At 45.4% G+C, this 19,844-nt stretch overlaps 1 protein-coding gene across 1 annotated transcript in view; it reads right to left on the bottom strand.

The window, feature by feature from the left end:
* Positions 1–19,844, bottom strand: part of BRF1 (BRF1 RNA polymerase III transcription initiation factor subunit) — a 357,225-nt gene that overhangs the window by 312,487 nt on the left and 24,894 nt on the right. The gene's annotated exons all lie outside the window — the stretch shown is intronic.

Here is a 19,844-nt window from a genome sequence, read left to right as displayed (position 1 = left end):
TTGATGGCAACTGGCTTTGTTTTGTATTGGCCACTGCGTGACAGGATGTTGGACTGGATGAGCCACTGGCCTGATCCAACACGGCTTCTCTTATGTCCTTAAGACCAAGCATGCTTAGCTTCTGAGATCTGACGAGATCAGGCAAGTCTGAGCCATCCAAGTCAGGGTACACCGACTCTTAGCCCACTGCAAAGCGAGATCAAAATAACCGTAACAGACTGGTGCAACATCTAAAGCTTCTTTTAAGCAACCACTCCCAGCAAACCCAGATTTCCCTAACTACAGCTGCTCCCTTGAAGTCCATCTCTAAGTGGCCAATTTGTGTCTCCTGCCTTCCCAGTGAGGATAATTAGGCTGGTGGGCTAAGTCAGACCTTTCATCCAAAAAGAGTCTTGTGGCACCTGCAACACCAACATGTGTTTCCCCTAACGAGCTTTCATAGCCTACAGCCCACTTCATCAGCTGCCAATGCCAACTTCAAAGTCTGGTATTCCTCCCCCTCCAAGAGATCAATGGAAGTGTTTTCCCCCTCAGATTCCATTTCTGACAGTTTTGGGAGCTAGGGTACTGGACTAGATGGTCTGATCCAGCAGGACTCTTCTTATAGAATCACAGAGTTGGAAGGGACCTCCAGGGTCCTCTAGTCCAACCCTCTGCACAATGCAGGAAACTCACAAATACCTCCCCCTAAATTCACAGGATCTTCATTGCTGCTAGATGGCCATCTAGCCTCTGTTTAAAACTACCTCCCGAGGAAGCCTGTTCCACTGAGGAACCGCTCTAACAGTCAGGAAGTTCTTCTTAATGTTGAGCCAGAAACTCTTTTGATTTAATTGCAACCCACTGGTTCTGGTCCTACCTTCTGGGACCAAAGAAAACAATTCCACCCCATCCTCTACATGACAGCCCTTCAAGTACTTGAAGATGGTGATCATATCACCTCTCAGTCGCCTCCTCTCCAGGCGAAGCATGTTCCTATGCTTTTTTTTAGAAACACCAGTATAACTCCAGTGCGCACAGTCATCATGTCTACTATGTAAAATGTGTGGTGTTCTTTGATGGTGCGTGTTATGCTACCTTCTTGCCTTTGTTAGCGTTTCCTACTTATTTTTGCTGCCATCAAAGGCTTTCACCTTAGCATTCTCAGCTGGGCTCAAAGAACAGGATGAGTTAGTCGTATTTGGCGGAACGACAAAATGGTCAGCGCACGGGGGCGGCTCTCCGAGGTGAAAGAGGATCCTTTGCTCTGAACAGCTGTTTTCACTCAATCATAAAGTTTATTTAAAAATATAACAATGTGGTGGTTTCAGCATGGTTCATAAATGTAACAGTTTCAGATAGGTACAGTTCTTCTTTCTATATGTTGTTCTTCTTTCTCTAAATCAGAGCTAGCCGCAAGAACTTCCACAAGGCTTTTGCCACTTTGGCAAATGAACTTCCACAAAGAATGCATTTCTCTCACTCTCCACAGCACCTTACTCAATTCTCAACTCTCAATTCTCACCCACTCAACTCTCTTCTCCCATCTTTCACACATCTTCTGAACAACTCTGACCCCTAAAGTAGTTTCAGTCCAATCACAGCACACACATCAACTGCACCCACACCCCTCTTTGTTACTCTACAGCAGAGGTGTCAAACATGCAGTCCGGAGACTGAATCAGATCCCCGGAGGGCTTCTATCAGGTCCCCGAGCAACTGGCAATCATCTGCTTCCTTCTCCTTCTCTCTTGCTTCCTTCTGCATAACAGCTTCCTTTGCAAGGCTTGCTCAATGGCACAGGAGCTAAAGAGCAAAACCTCTATTTTCTCCATTGGCTGAGGCTCCTCCTTGGAGAGGAAGGGGGGAAGGCAGAGTTTGTTTTTCCAGGTTCTCTCAGTTGCACGGCAGAGCTACTGGGCCAAGCCTCTCTTCCTTCTGTTGGCTGAGGCTCCCCCTCCCCAGTTCCTGGGGAGGGAGGGAAAGAGCCAGCGCTTCCTTTGCCCAGTTCCCTGGATCCCATGGGAGAAATATAAAGAAAGCATCCTTAAGACCAATGAGTGCTAACATTTTAGGCATGTTTTAAGTCTTAAATATATATATATATATTTGTGTTTGTCAGTGTTCTTTATAAAATTTATATCTCTGCTACCTAATCTTAAATAAGAACATAAGAGAAGCCATGTTGGATCAGGCCAACGGCCCATCCAGTCCAACACTCTGTGTCACACAGTGGCAAAAAATTTTATATATACACACACACTGTGGCTAATAGCCACCGATGGACCTGTGCTCCATATTTTTATCTAAACCCCTCTTGAAGGTGGCTATACTTGTGGCCGCCACCACCTCCTGTGGCAGTGAATTCCACATGTTAATCACCCTTTGGGTGAAGAAGGACTTCCTTTTATCCGTTTTAACCTGTCTGCTCAGGTTAATAGGTACACACGTGGCCCAAGCTGACATGGCTCAGCCCAGCCTGACATGGCCCGGCCCAAAAAGCCTCTTTTATGTCAGATCCGAGGGAAGGCAGAGTTTGTTTTTCCAGGTTTTCTCAATTGCATGGCAGAACTAGCCTGAGCCAAGCCTCTCTTCCTTCTATTGGCTGAAACTCATCACCCCCCCCAGCCCCCTGTGAAAGGAAGGAAAGAGCCAGAGCTTCCTCTGCCCTGTTCCCTGGAGCCCAAAGAAAGCGCCTTTAAAACCAACAAGTGCTAATGTTTTAAGCATGTTTTATTTTTATAAAATATATTTAATTGTGTTTGTCTGTGTCCTTTAAAAAGTTTATATCTCTGCTACTTAATCTTAAATAGGTACACATGTGGCCCGGCCCGACATGGCTCGACCCAACCCAACAAGGTCTCATTTATGTCAGATCCGGTCCTCATAACAAATGAGTTCGACATCCCTGCTCTAGAGGCGTGCATTTTAAACTATGGCAAAACCCTGTTAAAACACAGAAATAACACACCAAAAATATATATTTACGCAGCGAAACACCACAGTCAGGCTTGTTCTTTTGGCCTCAAGAACAAGCTTGGCTGTGAGGGTCCAAGACTGGTTCAAACGAAATAAGCTCAGATGAAGGCTGTGAAAGTGAATATTGATGTTTTGTTTTGATGCGTTCCAGCGAAAGAAGTTCGACACATCCAAATAAATCTGTGCCAAAGATCCATCTATCAAAACGTGCTTGGATTTGAAGAGAAGCGAGTTCAGAAAAAGAACTTCACTTTCAGATAAAAAACGGGCTAAAATTATTAATGAGGCTACCCATACAGAGAAACAATCGCTGAAAAATTCAAGTTATTCTGCTACGAAGAGTGGGTGGGAGAGAAGGTGGAACAGAACGGATGGTGGATTAACTGCTAAATTAACTGTTAAATTACCAACCTCTAAATGTGAGACAAGGACTAAATCTCAATTCTCATTTCCCCAAATCAGCTTCTCCTAGAGCGGCATAACAAGGGAGGTGCAAATGAAAACTCTCCAGGAAAAAACATACCTGGATTAAAAGAGGAATTCCAACATCTACTATCATGGACGTGTTCTTCTAAGTAGAAAACAACCATCTGGTTTATATATTGAGATCAATGCATTGTTTGGAAATGCAGTATAAGAAATGTTAAAGATGGGGGAGTGTGGGTCAGGATTTATAGCCCTGTGCCATACAGTAATATTCCATTTGATATTAAGGCCTGTGTTCTCCAAACTTGGCTGCCCCGAGCTTGACCTAAAACCAAGCACACCCGTGTCAAGACAGGCATGGAGGAAACTGGAGCTTATGACAGTACACAAAAGTCTATTGTCTATTAAAATGAAAGTTTGTTTTCAAGGTGGAGACACAGTGGGTTAAACATATCACCTTATGTCCTCCAAGAGCCAGACATGGATGGTTCAGGCAAGCCTGATCATGTCAGATCTCAGAAGCTAAGTAGAGTTGGCCCTGGACAGTATTGGGATGGGAGACCAACAAGGGTTGCTAGGCAGAGGCAGGCAATGGCAAAACCAACTCTGTTTTGTCTCTTGCCTTGAAAACCCTATGGCAGGGGTGTCAAACTCATTTGATATGAGGGCCAGATCTGACAGCAATGAGACCTTGTCTGGCTGGGCCATGCTGGGCTAGGCCGTGTGCGTTCCTATTTTAGATTAGGTAACAGAGATATACACTTTATAAAGCACACAGACAATTAAAGATTGGAGGGACAGTGGTAGACCATCTGCTTGGTAAGCAGAAGGTCCCAGGTTCAATCCCCGGCATCTCCAATTAAAAAGGGTCCAGGCAAGTAGGTGTGAAAAACCTCAGCTTGAGACCCTGGAGAGCTGCTGCCAGTCTGAGTAGACAGTACTGACTTTGATGGCCCAAGGGTCTGATTCAGTAGAAGGCAGCTTTATATGTTCTTCACACGTTCATTTAAAAAAAAAAAAAAAAAGCTTAAAACATGCTTAAAACATTAGAACTCTTTGGGTTAGCCATAGCTATCACAGGAGTTGTCCTTGAAAGGGTAGCTGCTGTGAGAGCCCTCTCAGCTCCACCCACCTCACAGGATGCCTGTCGTGAGGGGGAGAAGATAGAGGAGATTATAAGCCGCTCTGAGTCTCTGATTCAGATAGAAGGGCAGGGTATAAATCTGCAGTCTTCTTCTTCCTTGGTCTTAAAGGTGCTTTCTTTGTATTTTTTTTCCCATGGGATTCAGAAACCTAGACAAAGGAAGCTCTGGCTCTTTCCTTTCTTTCCCAGGGGACCACGAGGGGGAGGAGTCTCAGGCAATAGAAGAAAGAGAGGCTTGGCTCAATAGCTCTGCTGTGCGACTGAAAGAGCCTGGCGAAGAAAGCTCTCCCTCGCCCCACCTTCCTCCCTAAGGGAGGAGTCTCAGCCAATGGAGAAAACAGAGGTTTTGCTCTGAAACTCCTGTGCCATTGAGCAAGCCTTGTAAAGCAAGCTGTTATGCAGATGGAAGCAAGAGAGAGGGAGAAGGAAGCAGATGACAGCCAGTTGCTTGGGGGCCTGATGGGAGCCCTTTGAGGGCCTGATTCAGCCCCCAGGCCGCATATTTGACACCCCTGCCCTACTGAGTCGCTAGAAATTGGCTGAAACTTGACATCATTTTACTCACACTGTTTCCAGAAACGTTATTAGCCTGGCAATGAGTACTGAAGCCTGGCAATGAGTACTGGTTGAGAAATCAGGGCATTTCCGGGGAAACTATAGATCTCAGACATAGCTACTCGCTCAATTAATTAGTGCGGCTGAGAAAGGTGTTTCCCTTCACTGCAATTCTGTCCTAATTTAAAGTTATGTGCGCTTCTTGCCCAAGAGCATGCTAATCGAGATTATTTGCTGCTCAGGGTGCCCTGAACTGATTGATTGCTTCCTGCAAGCTCATGTATGTTATTTTCATAGGCAACTTCCTTGTATGATTTTGTGATATCGTGGGATATACAAATCTGCAGGGCATGCTTAGACAGTTGTCTTGTCTCAATGGAAGCGAAGTTCTCTGACTAAACTTGACAAAATTTATCTGTGCTATCTCTGAAGCCTCTCTCTGTCTTTCTCCACAATTTACGGAAGAAAGCTGGTGGGTGTAAAGGCGGCTTGGAAGAACAGTAGACTGTAAGAACGTAGTCCCTTTCCTAGAAAATGAGACTTCATAGGGTCCTGACCAGGGCTTTTTTTTGTAGCAGGAGCTCCTTTGCATATTAGGCCAAACACCCCTGATGCAGTCAATCCCCCAAGAGCTTACAGGGCTCTTCTTACAGGGCCTACTGTAAGCTCCAGGAGGATTGGCTACATCAGGGGGTGTGGCCTAATATGCAAAGGAGGTCCTGCTAGAATTCCTTACAGGGCTCTTCGTACAGGGCCTGCTGTAAGCTCCGAGTGGATTGGCTGCATCAGGGGGTGTGGCCTAATATGCAAAGGAGGTCCTGCTAGAATTCCTTACAGGGCTCTCAGTACAGGGCCTACTGGAAGCTCCGGGAGGATTGGCTACATCAGGGGGTGTGGCCTAATATGCAAAGGAGGTCCTGCTAGAATTCCTTACAGGGCTCTCAGTACAGGGCCTACTGGAAGCTCCGGGAGGACTGGCTACATCAGGGGTGTGTGGCCTAAAACGCAAAGGAGGTCCTGCTAGAATTCCTTACAGGGTTCTTCGTACAGGGCCTACTGGAAGCTCCAGGAGGATTGGCTACATCAGGGGTGTGTGGCCTAATGTGCAAAGGAGGTCCTGCTAGAATTCCTTACAGGGCTCTTCTTACAGGGCCTACTGTAAGCTCCAGGAGGATTGGCTACATCAGGGGGGTGTGGCGTAATATGCAAAGGAGGTCCTGCTAGAATTCCTTACAGGGCTCTTCTTACAGGGCCTACTGTAAGCTCCAGGAGGATTGGCTACATCAGGGGTGTGTGGCCTAATATGCAAAGAAATTCCTGCCACAAAATAAGCCCTGGTCCTGGCCAACGTTCCCTCTAAGCTGCAGAGCCTTGTGAGCAAAAATTCTACTTTTTGCTCACAAAATTGTGAGCTACTGCATAAATTAGTGTGCTCCGGGATCATCCTTCCTGAGCTAAGACAAAAATGTGTGATCCGGAGGCTAAAAATCTGTGAGCTAGCTCACGCTAACTCAGCTTAGAGGGAACACTGGTCTTGGCTCACTTTAAGCAATCAGTGATGAGGGGCAGAACATTTTCCAATGCTATATTTTTCTGCAGAAAAAAGTCTGCTCCATATATATATATATATATATGTTCTCTGTTTATTTGTTGTTTTCAGGGTGGTTGTGATGCAAATTGGTTGTGTTAGAGGGACTAAATGCAGGATACAAAAGATGATATACCCTGAAAATCTCGTCGGTGTTGCTGGACTCAAATCTAGCTCTTCCCCTTGCAGGCCAACACAGCTGCCTTCCTGAAATTATTTTAAAGCGAATTAAAAAAAAAAATTTCTTTTGATTCAAATGTTCCTGAAAACCTCATATCACAGATAGCAATGGTTTTCCAACATGTTGCCTTCAGGAACCCTTTCCCCCTCCACCTGCCATACACTTTGGCATCTGCCGTGTATGCTGGAGAAGCGTGTTCTGCGATAGGCCAGAAGGCCATCTGACAGCACTGCTGATTCTGTGAACTTAGGCAGATCATGGGAAGGAGGGCAGGAAGGGCTGCAACGGTGCTTAGTTCTCGTGGCCCCTTCTTACACAACCAGGGAAATGGTGTTCGCCGCTTTGGGGGTCAGGCAACATTTTTTCTCCAGACCAGTTTTGCCAAGGATGCTGGAGAGGGTTCCCCCCCTTTCCTTTCCTTTTTTTTTTTTTTGCCACCTTCTAGGGCTGGAACAGGGGTCACCGAGTGTGTGAGAGTCAGTTTGGTGTAGTAGTGAAGTGCGTGGACTCTTATCTGGGAGAACCGGGTTGATTCCCCACTCCTCCACTTGCACCTGCTGGAATGGCCTTGGGTCAGCCATAGCTCTAGCAGAGGTTGTCCTTGAAAGGGCAGCTGCTGTGAGAGCCCTCTCCAGCCCCACCCACCTCACAGGGTGTCTGTTGTGGGGGAAGATATAGGACATTGTAAGCCACTATGAGTTTCTGTCCTTGAAAGGGCAGCTGCTGTCAGAGATCTCTCAGCCCCACCCGCCTCACAGGGTGTCTGTTGTGGGGGGGAGGAGATATAGGAGATTGTAAGCCACTCTCAGTCTCTGTCCTTGAAAGGGCAGCTGCTGTGAGAGCCCTCTCCAGCCCCACCCACCTCACAGGGTGTCTGTTGTGGGGGAGGAAGGTAAAGGAGATTGTAAGTCGCTCTGAGTCTCTGATTCAGAGAGAAGGGCGGGGTATAAATCTGAAGTCATTTTCTTCTTCTTGTACTTGTGAAAGTACCTGGGGCAGGTACTTCTGAATTTCCTGCATGGTGCAGGGGGTTGGACTAGATCAGGAGTCCCCAACCCCTGGGCCATGGACCAGTACTGGTCAGTGGCCTGTTAGCAACCGGGCCATGAGTTGTATAAATATGTCATTATATATTACAAGGAAGGAAGAAGAGAAAGAAGACGACATTGGATTTATATTCTGCTCTCTATTCCAAATCTCAGAGTCTCAGAGCGGCTCACAATCTGCTTTACTTTCCTCCCCCAAGACAGACACCCTGTGAGGAGGGTGGGGCTGAGACAGCTCTTCCTAGAAGCTGCCCTTTCAAGGACAGCTCTGCGAGAGCTATGACTAACCCAAGGCCATCCCAGCAGGTGCAAGTGGACAAGTGGGAAATCAAACCTGGTTCTCCCAGGTAAGAGTCCACACACTTAACCACCACATCAAAGTAATAGAAATAAAGTGCATAATTGTACCATCCCAAAACCAACCATCCCAACCCCCCCCCCCCCCAGTCCGTGGAAAAACTGTCTTCCACAAAACTGGTCCCTGGAGCTAAAAAGGTTGAGGACTGCTGGACTAGATGACCCTGGAGGTCCCTTCCAACTCTATGATTCTATGACATAGCAAGAAGAGAGGGGGCATCAAAAACCTGTGTTTAGCCTCATGGTTGCCCACACAAACTGAGAATGGGCTTAAGAATTCAACACATTTTCCTCTTCAGTTCTAAACTGCAGGGAAGACTCAGTATTGGTGGGCAAGATGCCTTCAGGAAAGCTTGTTGACAATGAATGATTGCCTTCTATAAGAGTAAGTGTGATGCAGCAGTTAAGACTCTCAGATTATTATCTGGAAGACCTGGGTTCAAAACCTCACTTGTGCTACAGAAGGCAGGGAGCATCACAAAGGTATGTTTGGTCTCTCGGTTTTGCTTACATATTCAACAAGCAATCGTCTTCAGCTCTGAACTGCAAGGAAGCCTCAGTATGCAGCGGTCAGGAAAACATGTTTGTGATGAATGATCATCTTACAGGATAACCCTGATAAGCTTCCGCAGAACCCCAAAACAAAGTGTGAAAAGCCACAATTTACAGTAACCAATATTCCCAAGGTCCCACTAGTTGCATCTACATAAGAACATAAAAGAAACTGTGTTGGATCAGGCCAGTGGCCCATCCAGTCCAACACTCTGTCACACAGTGGCAAAAAAAAAAACAGGTGCCATCAGAAAGTCCACCAGTGAGCCCAGGACACTAGAAGCCCTCCCGCTGTGTCCCCCCTCCAAGCACCCAGAATACAGAGCATCACTGCCCCAGACAGAGAGTTCCAACAATACGCTGCGGTTAATAGCCACTGATGGACCTCTGCTCCGTATGTTTATCCAATCCCCTCATGAAGCCATCTATGCTTGTGGCTCCTCCTCACTGCCGCCACCTCCTGTGGCAGTGAATTCCACATGTTAATCACCCTTTGGGTGAAGAAGTACTTCCTTTTATCAGTTCTAACCCGACTGCTCAGCAATTTCATTGTATGCCAACGAGTTCTTGTATTGTGAGAAAGAGAGAAAAATACTTTCTCTACCTTCTCTATCCCATCTATCAATTTCAGAGCAGACAAGTGATTTTAAAAAGTACTTTAACAACATACTAGGAGCAATCATTCTAAAACGCCTAGAGAACTTTAATGTAAAAACAAACAGGCAAAAACTACTAACTTGGCTCCGTCAAAATGACAATATGGGTATCCACTACCGCCATCAAGGTCAGGATATATATATATATATTCCTAAGCTATCCCACCACCCCCTTCTCAGACAGAAGCCAAGAGATGTCTTCATCCACCCCAGCACTGTGTATGTTAATACATGCTGTTCTTTCAGCACCTGGGGATTTCGCCAACACACTACTGGGGGTTCTGGCAAGGAGTTTCTCTGAGAGAGAGGGAAAAAGAGGGTGGCAGCAAGCCAGAGGAGAGCTTGTTAGACAGATTAAAGTCTGCATTCCTTTCTACTGAGTAAAAGAGATACCCACCATGCATTGACAGTAAGGCGTCCCCAGATAAACCACAGAAGAATGCTATTCGGTGAGCCATCGTCTTCTTTATTCTTAATAACAGCTTGGAAGAGCCTTTCACTTTTGAAGGCTGAACTGGAGCAGGGGTCTTGGGGTTTCATGTGTGTGTATTTTTTTTTTTTAACTTCACTGAGAGTAAACTGGCTCAAACCCAAAATACTCCCACGGAATGGTGTTGTGAATTAGGGAGGAGCGGGTCGAAACTCATGGTCAAGGTTTGCTTCTATCAGGCCTTTGATGAGGGAATGAAAAGGACCTTTGAAATAAAACCAAGGGCCGCTCTTCCCTAAACTGTTCCGATGTGGTTGGGATAAGATTCACAGGGGGTGGGGTCACACAACTATGAGCCAAACTACATAAGGACGTAAGAGAAGCCATGTTGGATCAGGCTAATGGCCCATCCAGTCCAACACTCTGTGTCACCCAGTGGCCAAAAAACCAGGTGCCATCAGGAGGTCCACCAGTGGGGCCAGGACACTAGAAGCCCTCCCACTGTTGACCTCCCCAAGCACCAAGAATACACTTGCCCCAGACAGAGAGTTCCATCAATATGCTGTGGCTAATAGCCACTGATGGACCTCTGCTCCATATGTTGATCCAATTCCCTCTTGAAGCTGTCTATGCTGGCAGCCACCACCGTCTCCTGTGGCAGTGAATTCCACGTGTTAATCACCCTTTGGGTGAAGAAGTACTTCCTTTTATCAGTTCTAACCTGACTGCTCAGCAATTTCATTGAATGTCCATGAGTTCTCATATTGCGAGAAAGGGAGAAAAGTACTTCTTTCTCTTCCTTCTCTACCCCATGCATAATCTTGTAATCTTCTATCATGTCACCCTTCAGTCGACGTTACTCCAAGCTAAAGAGCCCCAAGTGTTTTAACCTTTCTTCATAGGGAAAGGGTTCCAACCTTTTAATCATTCCAGTTGCCCTTTTCTGCAATTTTTCCAATGCTAGAATATCTTTTTTGAGGTGCAGTGACCAGAATTGTACTCCAAAAGAGGCCACACCGTCGATACATGCTACAGGTTGGCACGGGACACCATTTTAGATGACAGTGTAGTTTAAAAACTGCCACAAGGGCCCACACTTGACCACACCCACAGTGCAGCGGCATCATGGATCTTGACCCCACCCCCCACCCCGGTGCCTTTTCAAGGGCCAAAGGAGCCCCAAGCACTATTTTGGCACTTCAGAAGACTCAAGAGGGAGAAGCAGAATAACTCTGCATAGAATCACAGCAAAAGAGTCCTGTTTATATACTACTTTGATCAATGTAGTGGTAAGCTTCACTACTGCAGCCCAAGGTCTGCTAACAACCTGAGTTTGATCCCGGTGGAAGATGGGTTCAGGTAGTTAGCTCAAGGTTGACTCAGCCTTCCATCCTTCTGAGGTCAGTAAAATGAGTACCCAGCTTGCTGGGGGGAAAGTGTAGATGACTGAGAATGCAATGGCAAGCCACCCTGTAACAAATAGTCTGCCAAGAAAATGTTACGAGTCCCCTGAGTTCATAATGACTGCATGCTTGCACAAGGGACTACCTTTACCTACCTACCTTGATAAAGAAGAACTGCAGATTTATACCCCACCCTTCTCTCTGAATAAGAGACTCAGAGTCCTTTATCTTCTTCCCCCACAATCTCCTTTATCTTCTTCCCCCACAACAGACACCCTGTGAGGTAGGTGGGGCTGAGAGAGCTCTCACAGCAGCTGCCCTTTCAAGAACAACTCCTACAAGAGCTATGGCTGACCCAAGGCCATTCCAGCCGCTGCAAGTGGAGGAGTGGGGAATCAAACCTGGTTCTCCCAGATAAAAGTCCACACACTTAACCACTACATCAAACTGGGGGAGCTAACAAAAAGACAAAAGACTGGCGCTTTAACTTGACTACTTTGGACTGGCTCTTGCTACCATCGCTCAGATTCATTAATGCCCTGCTTTCAGAGCAGCTTCTCTTGGGGAGGGGCCGTGGCTCGGGGGGAGAGCCTCTGCTTTGTACGTGGAAGGTCCCAGGTTCAATCCCCAGCATCTCCAGTTAAAATAAGGACCAGGCAATTGGTGATGGGAAAGACCTGTTCCTTAATGGAGAGCCGATGATCAGAGTAGACAAGCCTGACCTTGATGGACCAATGGTCTGATTCAGTACAAGGCAACTTCTTGCACAACTTACCAGAGCACAGTAGTATATATGACACTGCATAAAAAAGCATCCCCCTTTTGAGGGGACAGAAACAGCCTAACAGGACACATTGGCATGGAATCAACTACTTCTTCGGTAAGACAACCAGTAAGACTCTAAATTAGTCCCCAATGACAAGAACAAACACTGATATTATTAACAGCAAAGCTCTCCTCTACAAAAAAACCCTCTAAACAAAGCTTAAAATAAATACGGAACGCTCAGAGGAAATGAGAAGTAAACACAACATCAAATATTCACTTTCTATAATAGGATTGGCTTTGAAATATAATTACTAGGAATATACCTACAGGGTGCATTAAAAAGGAAGTCTGAACGGGTCCTGTCAATCAAACGCTGCTGCTTCAAGACAGTTCCAGACACTCAAAATCTCATACCCTGAAAATCTTGTTGATTTCTAAGGTGCTACTGGACTCAAATTTAGCTTTTCGAGGGCTTCAAAACCTGTTGTTTCAATGCTGTGTACTCTCAAGAATGTCAAAGCACCAAATCTTCTGGGACAAAACAACGAGTGTCTAAGAACGTTAGAAGAGCCCTGCTAGATCAGACCAGTGGTCCATCTAATCCAGCATCCTGTCTCACACAGTGGCCAACCAGTTCCTCTGGATGGCCAATAACACGCCATAGAAGTCACGGTCTTCCCCTGATAAGAATATAAGACAAGTCCTGCTGGATCAGACCAATAGTCCATCCAGTCCAGCATCCTTCCTGTCTCACTCAGTGGACAACCAGTTCCTCTGGAGGGTCAACAACAAGGCCTTCTCCTGATAAGACTATAAGGAAAGTCCTGCTGGATCAGACCAATAGCCCATCTAGTCCAGCCTCCTGTCCCACTCAGTAGACAACCAGTTCCTCTGGAGGGTCAATAACAGGGCATAGAGGCCAAGGCCTTCTCCTGATAAGAATATGAGGAAAGTCCTGCTGGATCAGACCAATAGTTCATCTAGTCCAGCCACCTGTCCCACTCAGTGGACAACCAGTTCCTCTGGAGGGCCAGCAACAGGGCATTGAGGCCGAGACCTTCTCCTGATAAGAATATAAGGAAAGTCCTGCTGGATCAGACCAATGGCCCATCCAGTCCAACATTCTTTCTCACACAGTGGCCAACCAGTTCCTCTGGAGGGCCAACACCAGGGCACAGAAGCTGAGGCCTTCCCCTGATGTCACTTCCTGGCTCTGGGTTTCAGAAGATTAGAGCCTCTAAATGTTTGATTTATTAAATTTACACCCCGCCCTTTCCCACAAGTGGGGTCAAGGCAGCTTACAACAAGATCCAGCAAAGGATAAAAAAGTTAAAACAACAAAACAATAGATGAAACAATAAAACAGTAACAAAAAAACATGCCTCATGTCAGGCAAAGATGGGTACCCCACAAACCTCCAGTCAATGTGGAGGTGCCCCTCAGTCACCATGGCTAGTAGACACTGGATAGGTCTGCTCTCCATGAATCTGTCTAATCTCCTTTTAAAGCGGTCTATGCCTGGCAGAGAATTCCACATTTTAATGCCTCGCCGCATAAAGAAGACGACAGCAGATTTATACCCCACCCTTCTCTCTGAATCAGAGTCTCAGAGCGGCTTACAATCTCCTTTATCTTCTTCCCCCACAACAGACACCCTGTGAGGTGGGTGGGGCTGAGAGAGCTCTCACAGCAGCTGCCCTTTCAAGGACAATTCCTACGAGAGCTCTGGCTGACCCAAGGCCATTCCAGCAGGTGCAAGTGAAGGAGTGGGGAATCAAACCCGGTTCTCCCAGATAAGAGTCCGCACACTTAACCACTACACCAAACTGGCTCTCCATTGTAAAGCAGTATTTCCTATCATCTGTCCTGAATCTACTGCCCATCAGCTTAATTAGATGCCCTCAAGTGAAGCATCAGTCTCTGAGTGGCTGGCAGTATGAAGCCTTCGGACCGGCGAGGCCTGGAGTCAACGCTAGAACCCTGGTCCTTCTTCCTCTGCCAGATAAGAACCAATATCTTCCCAGCGCTGGTCTGAAGAGTCCGGCTTGCCAGCTTGAAGCATCTCAATGAGGACAATTCCAAGTCGGTCTCTATCTCCAGAATGAGGGATGAGTGACTGCCCACTGCCCTGGTTCCAACACTTATGCTGCAAATTCCACCGCAGCCGTCAGACAAAGGCAACAGCTTGGCAGATTGAACTTCCCACGCATCTAACCTTTGACTTCACAATGACTTTGAAGTTTGTGCAATTAATTCTTGGCTTTGTTGTGGGGGAGAGGGTTCCCTGCTCATGGCTTACAGCACACAACTTACTGTTGGGGGACGTCTCTGCTGATTTAAAGAAAACACGAGTGCTAATTGTGGGGTTTGGACTGGAAAACACTGCTCTTCCAACTCTATGATTGTATCAAACACTTGTTGGGAATGCTGTAGGCTGATCCTGCATTGAGCAGGGGGTTGGACTAGATCAGGGGTGTCAAACATGCGGCCTGGGGGCGCTCTTATCAGGCCACTGACCATCTGAGGCTGTCATCTGCTTCCGTCACCCTTTCTCTTGCTTCCTCCTGCATCACAGCTTGCTTTGCAAGGCTTGCTCAATCTCACAGGAGCTACAGAGCAAAGCCTCTATTTTCTCCACTGGCTGAGGCTCATCCCTTGGGGACATATGAACACATGAAGCTGCCTTCTACTGAATCAGACTCTCGGTCCATCAAAGTCAGTATTGTCTTGGGCAGAATAGCTGCAGTAAAAATGAATATCTTACCAAGGATTATGTATTTGTTTCAAACTATCCCCATTGTGAAAGATGCTAAGCAATTTGATAAATGGAGAAGAAAAATTTCGGAATTTGTGTGGGCCGGGAGGAAACCTAGAATTAAAATGAAAGTCCTGATAGATGCCAAAGAGAGAGGTGGATTCCAATTACCAGATTTGAAACTGTATCATGAAGCAATTTGTTTAGTATGGTTGAAAGAATGGATAACGCTATTAAATAAAAAACTTCTAGTGTTAGAAGGCCATGGAAAAAAATTCGGCTGGCATGCATACTTGTATTATGGAAAAAGGAAGATGGACGGTCTTTTCTCTCACCATTATATAAGGAGCAGCTTACTAAATGTGTGGATAAAGTACAAGAAATATGGCGATGAGAGAAGACCTTTGTGGATAGTGCCGGCTGAAGTGATAAAGTTAACGGCCAAAACAGTTAAGGAAAAACAACTATCATACAACCAACTACTAAAAATACAAAGTGGGAAAATAGAACTGAAAACTGCAGAAGAATTGAATTATAAATATGATTGGTTTCAAATGCAACAAATAAAAAGTTTGATGGAGAATGATATCAAAGCTGAAGGAATAAAGAAAGAGCAAACAGAAATGGAAAGAGTTCTGCTTGGAGATAATGAGAAATTAATTTCAAAAGTGTACAAATTACTTTTACAATGGTTTACAGAAGATGAAGTAGTGAAATCTCAAATGATAAAATGGGCAATTAATGTAAATAAAGAAATAAAGATGGAATCTTGGGAATATCTGTGGAAAAACTCTATGAAACTTGCAACATGTCATAGTATTAAAGAGAACTGTTTTAAGATGATGTATAGATGGTATATGACTCCAAAAAAATTAGCAAAGATGAACAATAAGATGCCAGATAGGTGCTGGAAATGTAAAAAGCATGAAGGTTCCTTCTACCATATGTGGTGGACTTGTGAAAGAGTGAAAATGTTTTGGCAGATGATTCAACAAGAGATATCTAAGATCCTGGGATATGAATTCAACAAAGAAGCAGAGACTTTTCTGTTGGGATTACAAATGGAAAAATTTCCAAAAGAAGATAGAACTTTAATATGGTACTTGCTCTCAGCTGCTAGGACATTGTATGCGCAGTTGTGGAAGCAAGAAAAAATACCAGAAAAATGGGATTGGACTATAAAAGTTATGTCATGGAGTGAAATGGACAAATTAACAAGAAAACTAAGAGAGTGCGATTTAGAACTTTTTAATCGGGAGTGGAAGAAATTCAGAAGATATGTAGAGAAAGAATGGAAAATAAAAGGACATTGGACAATTTTTGATGATTAAGATTTTTAAGATAAGAATATAACTTTTGAAGGGGGGATCTTTTTCTTTATTAATTTTTCTTTTTTCTTGATAGTTAAGGGTACCTTTAATATCTGTTTTTTAAAAAAAAATAACACTGGCGGGGGTCAAGTAATGGGGGGAGGGGTGGGAGGAAAGTAAGATATGGGGTAGAATGATGTTTTTTTTTCTATCTTAAGCTTTTTATAAGTTGTAGATATAGTTCTACTACCATATGTTACTAATAAAAATTGTTTATACTCAAAGTCAGTATTGTCTTCTCAGACTGGCAGCAGCTCTCCAGGGTCTCAAGCTGAGGTTTTTCACACCTATTTGCCTGGACCCTTTTTTGGAGATGCCAGGGATTGAACCTGGGACCTTCTGCTTCCCAAGCAGATGCTCTACCACTGAGCCACCGTCCCTCCCCCAGCCATTGTCCCTCCCCTGACGAGGCAGGGAGGAATTCTTTGGGTCAGGGCTGAATGGGAAGCAGTTCGCTGGTAGTGTGGGTTCCATCCAAGACCCTGTGGGTTTTTATAAAAAAAAAAAGACTATGGGGGACTTCTTTTGTTCAAAGAATATACTTCAACAGTTTACTACCAAAGTTTTTTTGCTCCCTGTTTGTGACTCTTCTCCCTGCCTCTTAGACAGCAAAAGCTAACATACATGTGCTAAGGTACCACAGGATGAAGTGGTTTCCAGGCCATTCCTTTCTAGTATTGGGTATATTGGCATTTTGAGCTCTCGGACTACCTGCCTACTCTGAAGAACAGAGGATCAGAAACATTTTTTTAAGAACACATGGAAGGAGCTCGCTCTTGCACACAATATCACCTTCCACATTCTTTCCGTGCTGCCATCATGCTACCTTATTGTTCTTGTATCTTCAAGTAGCAGAGTGCTGCAACTTTCATCATGTCTTCCAATCTTATGACAAAAGGACACTCCACCTCTGGAGCTGAGATGCTGAGAAGGCTTTTCCTCGGCCGCCCAGTGAGGCCTTGCATCTGCTGAACCCAGATTCTGCGGTACAGCCGTTGAACCTCTCGTGATCTCTAGAAGGCTGGCCTGATGACAGCCGCACTCAGTAATTCTATACTGGTGCAAGAGGGTATTTTCTACAGCTTCTCGACAAGCACTTCTTTTCTTCCAGGAGGCAGCTTCCTTTAAGCTTGGAGGGCTGAAGAGGAAGGGAAGAGCAGGGGGTAAAAGCTCTGCCCCCAATGTCTATCTCCAGGCTCATCTTTCCTATTTTCTCTGCACGTAGAATTCCCTGCATGGACGCATGAAGCTGCCTTTCAGTGCAGCAACATCTTTGCATATTAGGCCACATACACCCCCGACGTAGCCAATCTGCCAAGAGCTTACAGGGCTCTGAGTACAGGGCTTACTGTAAACTCCAGGAGGATTGGCTACATCAGAGGAGTGCAGCCTAATATGCAATGGAGTTCCTGCTACCCAAAAACCCCTGCTTATACTGAATCAGACCCTTGGTCCATCAGGGTCAGTATTGTCTACTTAGATCGGCAGCTGCTCTCCAGGGTCTCAGGTGGAGACCTTTTACATCACCTATAGACTGATGGCAGTAAGTTAAGCGACTGGAGGTACTGTGGATTGAACCTGGACGCCAAGAAGATGCCCCACCACTGAGCTACGGCCCCTCTCAAATAGGAAATCATGGAAATAGAAGGCTTCCTCTCCTGCATGTAACTTCCTAGTTATGTGAATTTTTTTTTCCCAGACACATCGGCCACCGCCTCTCATTTGAAGCGGTGCAACGCAAGACCAGGCTGACCACCTCAATAAGAGCAAATACCAATTTTCTCCACAACAACACGTGTTGCTGACCAGAGCCAGACATCGTTTCATAGATTAAAGCTTCCTTCAACGCAAAGCACTACATTGGGGAGTTGCAGAATGTAAACTGCGGTCCAAATGCCCCACTGACCATTGCTAATCCTTTCCGAGACATTTTTTTTTTAAAAAAAATCAGCATCCAACAAGCTATAGGCCAGTGATTCTTAAAGAGGCCCTTGTCCCTGTCCCCACACACCCCCCAGTGGCAATCTACAAATCTTAGGGGGCATCATATACATATGTAGAGCACATACATATACATATGTGCAGGGATTTTTTTGTAGCAGGAGCTCCTTTGCAGATTAGGCCACCCCTCCCCCCCCAATGTAGCCAGTCCTCCCAAGAGCTTACACGGCTCTTCTTACAGGGCCTACTGTAAGCTCTTGGAGGATTGGATACATCGGGGGGCATGGCCTAATATGCAAAAGAGTTCCTGCTACAAAAAAAGCCCTGCATAAACACACTTATAATATATATATAATCCAGAACATTAATACATATTTATTTATATTACCAATAGTCCACCTTTCCTGCTACGATTCAGGGTTCATTACACTGAGCCGATACGATCAACAGATAGGACATTCACTAGACAAATGTAATAGGAATAGGACGGGTTGGTTTGTTTGTTGGATTTATATTCTGCCCTCCCCTGCATATCTGGGTAACAACGATAACTTAGGGTTGCAGACCCAATCAGAAATTAAAAACAGAACTGGAGAAAAGCATTAAACGTTAACACGGCACATTAAATTATGCAAAATTCCACAGCAGGGTCCTAGTTACAGCAAACTATATGAAGCAGTATGGACCACAGTCCCGAATAACTGTTCTGAAAACTTTGTGAATCATTTAGCACAGCGCTAGGGGAGGGCGGGATATAAATATAATAAAATAAATAAATTCCGTTGCCTGCATAGAAAAGCTCTCCTGAATAATTCAGGATAGACAGATATCATATATAAAGAAATGCCTCGTCTGGACTGCAGCTTTTAAACCCTAATTTTTTTTTGCTTGGGGAAGGTTCATTACAATGTTGCATACTGGATGGGGGGGCAGCCACAGATCAATTATTATATCGTTTTAAAAAGGACACTGGAGCAGTCTCCCTCATGAGGTGGAGGATTTTTCATCTTTGGAGCTTTTTTAAGTACTGAATGGATACCTACTTGTCAGGGATATTCCAGCTGTAGTTCCTGAACTGGCAGGGGATTGGACTAGATTATGGGTCCCCAAACTTTCTGGCACCAGGGACCAGTTTTGTGGAAGACAATTTTTCCAGAGGGGGGGGGGATGGTTTCAGGATGATAAAATTGTACCCTTTATTTCTATTATTACATTATAATATATAATGGAAGAGCCCCGTGGCGCAATGTAATAAAGCTGCAGTACTGCAGTCCGAGCTCTCTGCTCGCAACCTGGGTTCGATCTTGGCGGAAGCTGGGTTCAGGTAGCCGGCTCAAGGTTGACTCAGCCTTCCATCCTTCCGAGGCTGGTAAAATGAGTCCCCAGCTTGCAGGGGGAAAGTGGGAAGGGCGGGATATAAATCTGGTGGGAAGGGCGGGATATAAATCTCAAATAAATAAATAAATGACTGGGGAAGACAATGGCAAACCACCTCATAAAAAGTCTGCCATGAAAACGCCGTGATGCGACATCACCCCAGAGTCAGAAACGACTGGTGCTTGCGCAAGGGACTACCTTTACCTTTAATATATAATGAAATAATTATACAACTCATGGCCTGGTTGCTAACAGGCAACAGACCGGCCCCGGTCCATGGCCCGGGATTTGGGGACCTCTGGACTAGATGACCCAGGTGGTCCCTTCCAGCTCTTGA

The sequence above is a fragment of the Heteronotia binoei genome, chromosome 21 (genome assembly GCF_032191835.1).
Source record: "Heteronotia binoei isolate CCM8104 ecotype False Entrance Well chromosome 21, APGP_CSIRO_Hbin_v1, whole genome shotgun sequence".
Classification (NCBI taxonomy): Eukaryota; Metazoa; Chordata; class Lepidosauria; order Squamata; family Gekkonidae; genus Heteronotia; species Heteronotia binoei.
The sequence above is the reverse complement of the archived record's forward strand: the minus strand, read 5'-3'. Positions and strand labels throughout refer to the sequence as shown.